Consider the following 12,950-nt stretch of genomic DNA (forward strand, 5'->3'; position numbering starts at 1 on the left):
GCTCACTCTTCCACAATTTGTGAACAAGACCCTGAGATCCTTGAACCCCCCTTCTTAAGGTAGGACTTCATCTCCAAAATTGCTAATTGTCATTTCTGCCACTTCACACTCAATTCACATTCACACACTGCAGGTTACTGTTTCATGAAGTCAACAAAACCACATCATGTACAAATAGCAGGGAAAGGATTCTCGGAGCATCAAACCCCAAACTAAGTATTCTCAGTACCTGTATTTAAACACCCCAAAACAGGAACTTCTTGTTTGAGATTCAAAACTTAAAAAAAAAAGAAAAAAAAAGTTGTATTTCCACATTGATTTTGTTTGTCGGTCACTCTCAGCAGAGAGGAGTGCTGCACCAATTTCTGAGCAGATGTTCTGCGAATACCAAGACACTCTTATTCTGCTGGAAAACTTTTGCTGTTTCATCTCTCTGTGAAATTCCAACATGGTGTTCTGTTGGATTCAATTCAGGTACATACTCTCATGTCAAAGTTTTCAGGTTTCTTTTTACTTCTTGTGTTTTGTTTTTTTTTGGCAGTGTGTTTTGGATCGTTATGATGTTGGAATATTTCTCTCCTGGCAAGCCTCTGGAGCCTGGGCGTTGCGTTGTCATATCCACAGGGATTCATGGTATCATCTATAAATGTCATCTCCCCAAAACATTTTGCACTCATGCATGCAAACCCCATATTGTCAGACCCCAACCTCTGCCCATCACTGTCGGGACTGTATTCACTGTGGCTGTCCTGGCGAGGCTCATAAAAAATGCTGGACTCTACCTCAGCCAAACAAATTTATCGTATGAATTTATCTGGTTTGAAATAAGAATGTGCTTCCAATATTCATCAGGCTTCTTTTCGTGATTTCTTTTAAGCAAAGTTAATCTTAGAGTTTTGTGCCAGACACCAACATTATGCAATGTCCTTGGTGCTGTCACAGAAATGCAGATTCCCACTGATAACCCCTGTGCCAAAGCATTTTTCCGCTGTTTTGCAGAGCCAAACATTGTGCAGGTAGTATACCGTCTGGGGTGTCATTTTGCTATGTAGGGCTGCTGCACCTAAGATTAGATGTATTATGGCCTTTTCTGTATCTCTTGATTACAACTGCAGCTGTGCCGGAATCTGTTTTCAGTTGGTACCATATACCCATATTCTTTTCCATCTTTGTGAAGTCTGGTATTTAGATTTTTCATTTCCCAACCAGTTCTTTTCAGTGTGTCTCTGCATGTCCATGATGTAGAAAAGCACAACCCACAGGCCCAAAACTAAGAAAGTTCTGGTGTTCGATTCAAACATGTATCCAGTTTTTTTTTTTGTTTTATCTCTGTATTTACCTCTGTTGCGAGTTTTGACTTTGTTGCCTGTATTTAAATACACTGCAGCCTTTTTAAATGATTATTCATAAGAGGAAATACCCCAGATGTCATTGTAGAAAAAATGCTAATATTAAGAGATGAAACTATTTTAAATCATTTGACCTTTAAGTAATATTGCACAAGAGTGTACTCACTTTAGATATCGTCTAGCCAACAAAATGTGTGTATTTTTTAATTGGGTTTTTTTTCCAATTTATAATAGTTAATTAGAAGTGGCAGCTGGGGATGGATTTTTTTTAATCAGCAGGTGTGACAGTTGTCATAGTTAACAGAAAAGATGAGTCAGGAACAGAACTCAGAGCTTCATTTAATGCAGGATGAATAATCTCACAGCTAGAGAGGGCTGGGAGTTTCTGCCAAAGAGGGGACAAACAATCCGAGTCCAGGTGAGTATTATACATTGTTTCATGGAATTGAGCAAACAGATTTGAGTCCTTACTCATTATTTCTCATACAATTACCACATCGAGGAGCTGACAAGAGGAGTTCAAAGAGAAATGAAGTGATGTAGAGCAGTGATGAGTAGTGGTAAGTAATAGTTTTCTTCCCAAACAGAAGGAGACCAGTTGGAGTTTAGAGGTGAGTTTTGCAATGAAGGCAACAGGTTCTACTTCAAAACCTGGAAACTAAAGAGATCCAGTAACCATCAAGTGATCTTCTGTTTAAAAAAAAAAAAAAGACTAGATGATTATTCTTCAGCTGTGTTACTGTAATTTTACTGTTTTCAGCATTTATATTAGATTCAGTCTCTGTTCCTCTGTCAGCAAGCAGCCCCGATAAGCCCGCTGTACGGTAGCTAAAATATTCTGTGTTCCCTCCTAGTGGCCAAAAAGCAAATAGTTACTGCTGTAATGTATATAGTTTTTGTTGTAACACTTGAAATGATCTCCTAACATAAAATGTGTGTTATATCTCTTGTATTCAGAATCAAATTACCTTTAGGTTAGAGTTGAGGTCTGTTAAATGAAAGAAATGGTTTCCAAATGGCAAGTGGAGTTAATATGTATATGTTCACTCTATTAGATTCAGACTTTGTTTTCTCATGAGCTTGCTCAGCTTGACAGGTGCAGTATGTGCTACATAAAATGTCCAAATATACGTTTTAAACAGAGCTACACACAGCCATAGAGGTAAAAATGTTGTGTTTAGATTTTAAGATGTGCTACTGTATGTATTCTTAATGTGCAATAGGTCTAGAAGCCAGAGTTTAAGTGTTTGGTATTGTGAGTTAATATGTAAAAAGATACTGGTTTGAAAAAGAACCAAAGATTCCTAACAGCTGAGAGAATTACTGCTGTGTGTTTATATTCCCCACAGTGTTTACAGTCAATAGAGGCTTTCCTGAATCAGACTAACAAGATTTTCTCTCATTGGATACTCCCCTGTCTGATTGGAGATGGGGATAATTGTCACAGCCACAGCGGAGAGATGATGAGAATACAAATTGTCGCTGGCAGAGCAGAGGGAGTGAGAAATGATTGCTATCGCTAAAAGAGAGAAAATTACCATCTTAAGCAGAACTGATTGGTGTCCCACTGAATGGAAGGCTTCACTTTAGTGATCAAATCACATCAACAAGAGCAGAGACTAGTCAGTCCTCACTGTATGGAAATAACTGGCCACCAACAAACCCACAGAAAATAGGGTTTCTAAGAGGCTTTTGAGAAATGAGAAAGGACAGTTTTCACCAAGGGCCCTTGAGTGTAAAGGCTTAGGAAGATTTCCCTGGAGAAATATTATGCCTTTCAGGCAAGTGTGATATGCACTTTGGCTGTGATTCCCAGTTGGCTGTGGGCAGACTGTCCTAAATGTGGGTAAAACTATTCATATTCACACATGGAATGCACTTAACTTGTGCTTCTAGGAATATGGTAAAAAATGTGACGGTGGTCAACTGGCCCGCATGTACAGTGCTATTTCTGGATTTTGTTAGTGTGTCTCTGTGGATGATTATTTTAAATTAATGATGATCAAACAATGTTGGTATGTTGTTAGTTTTGAAAAAGATGCTGATTTGAGACTAAAAATTCTGCTCATTTGAAAGAACTGATTACTACTTGAACTTAATTATGGAGTACTGATACAGTTAAATATATGCAAGTACACAGTCCCTCTTCACACTGGAATGCTACTGTAACATTAACATTATTATTAATTATTCAGATATGCAACACAGATATTAATGGGTGATTAGTAAACGATAATTAGATAAATAATACAAGAAATGAGCTTTATTTGTATATCTAAACTAGGTAGGCAGTATTAGCAAACTAAGAGCTACTTGTTAATTGAAAAATCCTGATTTATTGATTATGACTTATTAATTTCATGTCTGTTAAAGAGTAGTAGCAGCATAACACAATTTTAAATAAACAATTTTGAGTATGATGGAACTATTCATGATCTGCTGTCTTTGGTGATGCTGCCTCTTTATTAATTACCTGGCACATTATCAGTTTTTCTCCATTTTATTCCTATTTATACATTTTTTTATGGCCATGGACATATTGGTAAAATTGCAGACAATGTATTTCTACATTCAAAGCAACAGGGTAATTGCATATGCATGCAGGTCATTCTATTGATTGTGTTAGTTCTTTTATCCAGGCTCTTGGCAACAGTGAATGGTAATCTTGTGGCTTTGGCACAAATAGCCTTTGTGCGTTTACATGAGTGCACACCAGTTTACCTTCAGATGAAATTGCACATTTTACCTGTTTAAATCCAGGTTTCCTTAAACAATGAACTCTAATGACTGGAGTGCTAGTACCGCTCGACAGTTTATATGATGAATTCATGGCTGTTGCACGTCACAAAATGTGTGCAGTAAAATTTATATTTGATGAGCTGTAACAGTTAAGCCTCTAATGCACTTAGTGTGAAGTACTCCTTCACATGCTAAAAGTAAAATGACTGTAGTGAAATATACAGCTGGGTTTTTTGGATCTGACAATCATGCTGTGTGTGAACACGTAGACATGCCACCTGCTACATAGCGTGTTAGAATTGTCACGGCAGCATTAGTGTTTCAAGCCAACACTGAACTGCATCCTCTCAAAGCTGCTAGTGTGGCTGCACACTGCCAGCCCTTTTTTAAAAATCCTGCCAGGATTCATTCGTTTTCTTCCACAGCTTTTAACTTCGTATGCTACAATGCTACAGTACACCCAGCAGGCTGAACAGCATGAGGGTGACCAGATACTGATGAGCTGTAGCACAGTTCTGTGACAGACTGCTGGGGCTCCATTTAGAGTTTGTTCCTAACTTAGCACTGACAGATCAAAAAGGCTACACCAAGCATACGGTGTATTCAGAACTGTGGGCAACATAATTATTGCACCTCGGTGGTTAAAAACAGCATTTTATTCCATTGGAAATGAAAAGAACAAAGCATTTAATTAATACTATACAAAAAAGAGATAAACATGCTGTGAAATACATCACTTCTCCAACATGACTGTTAAAAAAAAGGCATGTGCTTAATGATAAAGTAATGCGATATGTCAGTTTAAGACGTCAGTGACTGCCCCATTACCTTCACCACTCTCTTGGATAGGATGGCCCAGTAGGTTTATGAATGATGGTGAATCAAAAAGAACAGCCCCTCAGGGAAAGAGATGTAGTTCTGAGTTTCTGTTCCAACACAAGCCATCACCATGCAGGGCCTGTCAGAGCTCCAGCGCCATCTGAATATGTATGCCTGGCACTGATCCTCCCCGAGGGGCTAACCGGCCTGGAGGTCATCTATGTGTCATCTAAGTGTGTGTGCGTTTGTGTGTGAGAGAGAAAGATGGCCCTATAAGTCGTGTTAGCTGTTAATATTGATTGGGTAATGTGAGAAAGAGGTGATGTGGGCTGCATTCTGAAACACACATACACTCTGCTGTAAAGCTACAGATATTTTCTGGCAGAAAATGGCCACATTAATTTGCCTGTTTCTTCATCTCACCAATAGTCTAAATGCCTATTTTTAACCTTAAATTAGTCTTATTGAGGAAGGATGTCACATGGAAACGAACACAAATATATGTGTGGGAGCACAGAACAAGCCTAAGGACAGTCATGTGTCACAGAGCCACTGCTTAGTGTCACAAAAAAGGAAAATATTGCACACTTTAGCCTATTGCTCAACCTTACAAGGTGCAAATGCACAAATAGACACGGCTGCCAAATGTGACTATTTATTTGGTGCTGGAGGGGAAAAAAGGAGTTGGAGACCTGCCTTGTGGTCATGGATGATTTTAGGCCAAGGATGTATACAGAGAATTTAAAATTAAGATTATGTCAGCATATTTTATTGCAAGCCTCTTACTGCACTGACCTGTCAGTCTCCCTGAGGCAGCAGAGTCCACAAACTTAAACTATTTCCTAAGTATCCTAAACATTTTTTTCACCTCGATCCCCCCTCACCATTCCCCCTGAGCGAAAACCAGCTTCGATGGATCAAAATGTTTTCCATGAATTATAACAAAAAAATACTACAAAATTCGGCTATCTCGGTGTGTATATGTGTGTCTCCGTTGTCCAGTTATTCTGTACCCTGCCTCCTGGCGTCCTAATCTATGCCTCATTGCCTCCACACCTGCTATTGATTTATGGCTGCACATTGTTTCCTACAACCACAATGGATAGTTAAACTACACCCCTGCCTGTGTGTGCCCCAGTGTGTGTTTTATCACGTCCTTTTTATATGATCTGTGCTGTAGTCCCAATGCAGTTATTGATTTATGTTGCAGCAGAATATGTAGATTGGGACAGACAGGAAAATGTAATGAGAGGAAGCTCAGACAGAAGAAAGAGATAAATAGGAAGATTAATACAAGCAGAGAGATTTAATCATAATATTGTCCTCCGCGGTGCACGAAGTAACCAGCTCCAAAGTGCCAGGTCACAACCACTTCTAGCAATAATGTATAACATTTTAATATGAACAGCTGTTGGTGTAATGTTGATTTATCATGTTCATAGGAGCTGCTACAATTCAGGATTATAAATGAATCTTTCATGAGTACTTTTGTGCCTTCGTATTTCTTGTTTTTCCTTCTTAGGCATTTTGTTGAGACTTAACATTGCTTTTTTTCTCCTGAGACAGCTTTATATCCATATACAAATCAACATAAGATGAAGTGTTTGGTGTTATGCAAACAGATCGAACCTAATTCAATGAAATAATTAGACATTTCGTTTGCAGTTAAAGCTGAATGTAAATAAGGCTGTAAAAACTTCTACATTTCATACAGCTGATCAGTGTTTCTCAGACAAGTTGAAAACTTTCATTTAAACAAATAAATGAATCATGACTGATAATGCTATGAAGATATTGCTACAGGCAACATCTTAATACCATGGGTGTCAATTTATGTTTCTACCAGTGTGTGTTCTAGTTATTTTACTCACCTCCGGCACTAGTCTTATACTTTATAATGAAATAGTCTCTTCATGCAGCTTGGTGCTCGATGAACTCATTTCCAACTGCATCCACATCCCAGTTTCATGAAGCATTTTGTGACAGGTTACTCACACACCACATGACTCAGTTTTGGGAAATCTTCAATATCTTGTGCATATTTAAATACAGAGGCACTACATCTGTAGTTCTGAATAAGCTGTATCAATGATACTGTCAGTTTATTGCTTCTGGTGCTTGAGGTTGGAAATTTTCTTGTGTTTTGTCTGGACTGAGGCTTGTATCAGTGATTAGTATTAGGTGTAGGAGACTAACATAATAACCAATCACAGATGCATAGTTCCTTTAACTGATCCAATCTAGTACCAGGTGTGAGCTCTTCAACTCTATCAAATCAATGTAAATTGAAATTGGACGTGTCCTGTCACATGTGGGCTGTTAGCATTATCTGCGGTTGGCTTGAGCACAGGGATATCCAAGGAACTGTGTATTTATCAGTCAACTCTATAATAACCCCCAGAACATTTTAGTGACTAGCAGGTAAACAGTAGGTAATTAGCAGTGGAATCTGAGACAGACTAAATAGTAGATGTTGTTCTGTCATTTGTGATATTAAGTGTAACAAAATTTTGAATGAATCCTAGAATTGATGTGCAGCATGTTTAACAGAAAACTGCTAAAACAGCTACTGTAGCACTAAGGTTAGCTTAAAATTTACACGTCCTGTTTTTTGCCTTTGGGCTAACACAGACTGCATGTCATGTCCTGTTTCCTGCTTTTATTTTTATCTAACACTTTTTCATGGAAGAAATTTTGACAGCAAGACAAAAACTGATTTAAGTCACAAAATTCATTCATTATAACAAAATGAATCAGTTGGATTTAGCTGCCGGGTTTTTCAGCTTCCTGATACTGCATGCTGGCTCACTGTCCTACAATTTGCAGTTGCATATGTTTTTGCTACTACAAGTCAAAATGTCTGCTATGAAAAATGAGCAGTGCAGTTTTGCTCCAGCTTAAGTAAGGTATAAGGTTGATTAATATGTGCTTCAAAATAAATTATACTACCTTTATCTTTAATATCAGAGAAATCCCCTACAGAATGTGATCACATAATGCAGTGTTGCCATTGTAAACAAGTAACTAGTTACATTACACAAATCTAGTGAAAGATGAAAATCTAGTGTCTCAAACGGTTTCTATTTGATTTAACTTGGATGATTTAAAATAACTGGAACAGAAATAACACTAAAAGAAATGTAAGATTTTAAAAGGTTTAACCAGTTTAACCTTGATTAAAAACAGAAAACAAATAAATGCAGTGTGCTATGTGTACTTTACAGCACAGTTCAAAATGTAAAACCTACTCTACCTTACTGAACAATATATTAGAACTCACCATAGAGGTTTTGACCCAAATTAGCCTTTGATGCTGTTTGAGGAAGGCATCTGAAGTAAAAAGCTGCTCATGCTAACTAAACCTTTAACAACTTGAAAACAGATCAAATAAAATGTACTTTTTTTTTTACTTACTCACAATAGGGCAAGAAAATAGGGACACCTGACTCATATTGACACATATATATTATAACACACAATGGAGATCATTCTTGAAAAATATGTATGTGTGTTAGAACCAGGATCTTACATTCCTGCCTCCATCAATCAGTCCTTCAGTTAACAAGCCATTTCAGAGCTTTGATTAGCTTGTTAAAGAGTCAGTTAAGCTCTACTGGTCCTTCTCTGGTTTGGCTTGATGGGCACCTTGACGCCATCCTCTCATTGGCTCAATCTCTTTATGGAAGCAGACAGAGTTCATTAAAAGTCTAGTTAAGACTTAATTGAAAGTCGCCTAGCACTGGCAGCCAGACACTGTAGCAACTCTGTAACTGTGTGTTACTGTGTGTATAGGCGGTAAGGTGTGATGGACTGAGTAAGTGTGACAGTTTAGGAGAAAGACAAAAGGGAGAAAAACTGTTCTTTATATGGCTGTTTCTACCTGGTGCAAAGCCTTTTCTTCACTCTTACACATTTCATCAAAAGTGTATTCTCTTCTACATCCGACAATTAACGTATGTATTATACAGTATGTGTAATATGTAAATGAAATCAGAGAAATCCTTCCACATAAACATGTGTAAGGCCCAAGTGCTGATCATTTCCTCGATTAGTTCTTTTGTATACAAGAATATTAGACAATAATGAAAAATGTTCATAAATTCCAGGACCTCATTTCACTCAACCTACGCATAATCCCAAAGACGTTCACTGTAAAGTCATTTGTAGGCACAAAAGGAACACATTTTTACATTTGAGAAACTAGAACCAGAGGATATTTGACACTTGAAAAATGACTATAATTAAGATAACTTGCCATTGCTGAAAAGTTTGGCATTCTTCGCAAGCCTTGCCACTGCATTTTACAGTGTGTTCAACAACACCGAATGTGGTGTCAAACAGCTATACTGATTTACAGATCTTAGAAGGGGGAAGAGAAAAACTTCAGCCAGAAGCAAAGACACTACACTGTAAAACCTAATAAGTTCACAGAACTCAAAAATTGTTGTGTAACAGATTACACAACAATTTTTTAGTGATGTTTTTAAAAGTTTTAAGTTTAACTAAAATAAAAATTATAGTTGCAGTTGCCTTAAATTACCTCAATGTTAACTCATAAATGTTGATATTCCTCAACTTATAATTAGGGAGTAATAAACTCAAAATGTTCAATATTTTTCAACTTAATTAAGGTGGGAAATACACTCAAAATATTTTACATATTGCAACTCATACGATGTGGGAAATAAACTCAAACTTTTTCATATTTTCTAACTTAAAATCTTCAATATTTTTAAAATACACTTACAAATAATTCTAAACTGTTTGCCCAGTAAATTATAATCAGCTAAAAGTGTTAGAAAACATGAAAGTAACAACACTAACAATTTAACAACTTTTTATTAAACACAATGTGCTTTTAAAAAGGCACAAACAACAGAGCTCACTCATAAAAAAGTGCTTCATAAATAAAACAAGAGAAAATGACTCCAAGGGTCTCCATCTCAATTCTAAAATTCAACAACATTTTCAGTATTAACAGCAATTGCAGCTATTAGAACATTGAGGCATTTAACACTTACTGTACCTTGACAGCTGCAGCTCACTTTCTTTTTTAAAAATACATAAAAAAAACAGTACTGGTTTCCACTGCTGTACTTATAGGGAACAAACATCAAGGCAGTGCATTTATGTATTAGGCAACAGAACATTAAACATGAATAGTGCATGAACTGAACAGTCATTCATCTTAAATGTGAGGTAGAAGAGGCAAATGATTAGGAAAAAAACAAACAAAAAAGCTTCCTCAATACTCAGCTCATCAAGTAGTCCTTTCTGAGTGATTCACTCATTGAACAAATCATTCTTCAGCGTCAGTAGACGCCCTTTCAGTGGTTTGTTGTCCTCAAGGCACGTCACAACCTTCTGGATAAATGTGAATGTAAGCTCAAGTTTCTTTGGGTATTGTAGGTCTAGTGCATAGATGTACCCAAAGAGCAGGAGAAATGAGTCAGCCAGATTTGTGGGACCATTCACAAGTATTTCATCCTCAACGACAATGCAGATGCTTTCGGGACTGAAGAGGGCCGAATCAGTAGTGTCATTCGTGACAACTGTCAGCAGAGCCACAGGAGTGTCAGTGAGGTCTGGACCATCTGCTGACTGCAAAACAAAAATAATACAAGAATGAGTTCAGCCCCACAAGGACACAAATTATGCTATTGATTAGAGGTGTGAATCTTCATAAGTCGCACGTTTCTTTTAGGATTATAATGTCAACGATTTAATTTGATATGGCGATACATCATGATGCATTACAATAATCTTAATTTGGGTTTGGTTTCAAAACATATGTTTAAATAAATGTTTTCAATAATAAATATATGCCAAGATATTTGTTTTTGTTATTTACTAAACATTTCTCTGACCACAACATGGCACCTCCAAAAAAATAGAACACTTGAATTTTAAAAGGGAGATAGTTTTTATCTGTGGATTTGTTTTTGTTTAATAATCTTTCAACTATTTTCATGTTTTCTGGTTTATGCGTAACAATCTTCTTGCAATCTTATTCAACAATAGTTGATATATGGAAGAAAACAAGTCAGATGAGGACTGTGTTGAACCTCCTTCCTGATATACACCCTGGTTCTCCTTGAGTTCTGAGCGATGTCATATGTTCGACTGAACAGCTAGGCAAAGGGGTTGATGCTGAGGCCAGTACACTTACATCACAAGTCCTGAATAACGTGGAGGCATCTTCACGCAGGTACACAGGAAGTGCACGAAGGACGAGGGCCCGTCTTGTATTTACATCATGCTGTTCCTAGATGAACATACAATATCTATTAGAATAGTATTTACACAAATGCAGAGTAAAAACAAAGTGTTGGATAGCCATGTTCTGATTGTCATGGTTATAGATCAGGGGTGTCCAAACTTTTTGTGTAACGGGCTAAACTTGTCAATCTAGAAGGGTAACCCAAAAAAAATCTAAAAATTTTGAATAATTCAGGGCAAAATTCTCTAGTTTCTTTGTATTTATTTTTTATTTAAATTAGGACACAAATTATAAAACTTACCCACTGACAACTGGTGAAATGTTGACTCTCTATAGCGCTCTTTGCAGTCTGATATCTGTAAACAATATGTGCACAAAGACGACTTATTAATGTTCAAAAACATTTTTTGCACAGCACACACACGTAGTCAGCTGATGTCATCTGATGCAGATCTGCTCCTTGATCAAGTGACATTTGTCCAGATTTTTGGCACGAGTGACGTCGAATCAGCACCGCAGCTGGATGGCCCGATTTACATACCCAGCGCAGCTGATACTCACCACAATAATTTACTAAGATTATATGCACTCCTGTTATTAAGTCCAGTTCAGTCTGTTAATGTTAACTGTTTCAAACTAATGTTGATAGGTGTGTTGCTAAGCTTAATAACTTAAATAACAAACTTGAAATTTACCTGTCCTATTTTCCCCTTTATTGTTTTTTCTCTGTGCTGTAAATCTTCTGTCTAAGAAGAAATCTGAGGCTGCTGTTCTGAAAATAAGCTACCAAAGCTTTTTCTGAATGAATCAATAAAGATCCATTTATGGAAAGCTGTGATGAAGGCAGTTTTGTCTTTAATTATATTCAACAATATAACATATTCGACCACTTTTAAGTGATTTTGTGATCTTTAATACACTAAAGTTAAGGTTATTTACCTAATTTCTAGTAAGTGGCCCTCAGTGAAAAAAGTTTGGACACCCCAGCCTTACAGGTTAGGGAGTATTTGTGATCCGCACAGTCTGCATCAATGATTCTTTCTTAGCCTGGGAGCAGAACGCGGCTCTTTATTTTCATTTCAATTTATCTAGCAAAGATCGATAGGGTCTGGCTTAAAGGTGTCAAGGAGGCGCCTCAGTCTGGCTGGTTGAGCCTTGTCGAATTAGTGTGAACAATTTAGCTGAACTTCGTTCGTAGCACCGAGTTCGACCAGTGTATAATGTTAGGCTGAATCAGGCGATGCATTTTTCCGCAAGCCTTGACTTGTAGAGCTAGCTTAGTGGAATACCCCTCTAAACTGTTAAAAGGATTTAGAGATTATCTCACAACCACACATTTGAGACTACGAAAAAATACAAACATGTGTCTAATTACCATCATGATAACACACTCATGTTGTTTATTATTGTTCGCTTCATGCTAGCACACACACACACACACACACACACACACACACACAGCTCAACAGCGTAAACTACTGACTGTGTAACACGGACACTTATTGAAATAAGTATACTCACAATACGCATTACCGGCGAATACGACAACCGGTAGAAACGGACAGTAGAAAGTTTTAGTAGAAAGTTCAAACGCATGGAGCTAGAACTGCCACCGTCAACTGCCCGGGCAAGAATACAATGCATTATGGGAAATGTTGTCCCCCACGGAAAACCGCCAAAACGTTACACCATTCTGTATTTGTCACATTCGAAAACTTCTAAAATTACAATTACTTGGATTCGAATTCATTTATAACAAACATTCACTGTGCACAAAGTACTAATATATTTCCAGTAAAAAATAAAAAAGAATGTTTATCGAA

At 37.2% G+C, this 12,950-nt stretch overlaps 1 long non-coding RNA gene across 1 annotated transcript; it reads right to left on the reverse strand.

Annotated features, from left to right (window-relative positions):
• Positions 1-10,245: 10,245 nt before the first annotated feature.
• LOC146365553 (uncharacterized) lies at positions 10,246-12,708 on the reverse strand. Its single transcript, XR_014798677.1, has 4 exons — positions 12,649-12,708; positions 11,429-11,483; positions 11,077-11,172; positions 10,246-10,508 (listed from the first exon to the last, which is right to left on the reverse strand). It is a non-coding gene; the product is annotated as an uncharacterized LOC146365553 (long non-coding RNA).
• Positions 12,709-12,950: the final 242 nt, after the last annotated feature.

Source organism: Perissodus microlepis, chromosome 19 (assembly GCF_051167445.1).
Source record: "Perissodus microlepis isolate ML-2025 ecotype Zambia chromosome 19, ASM5116744v1, whole genome shotgun sequence".
In the NCBI taxonomy this organism is placed as follows: domain Eukaryota; kingdom Metazoa; phylum Chordata; class Actinopteri; order Cichliformes; family Cichlidae; genus Perissodus; species Perissodus microlepis.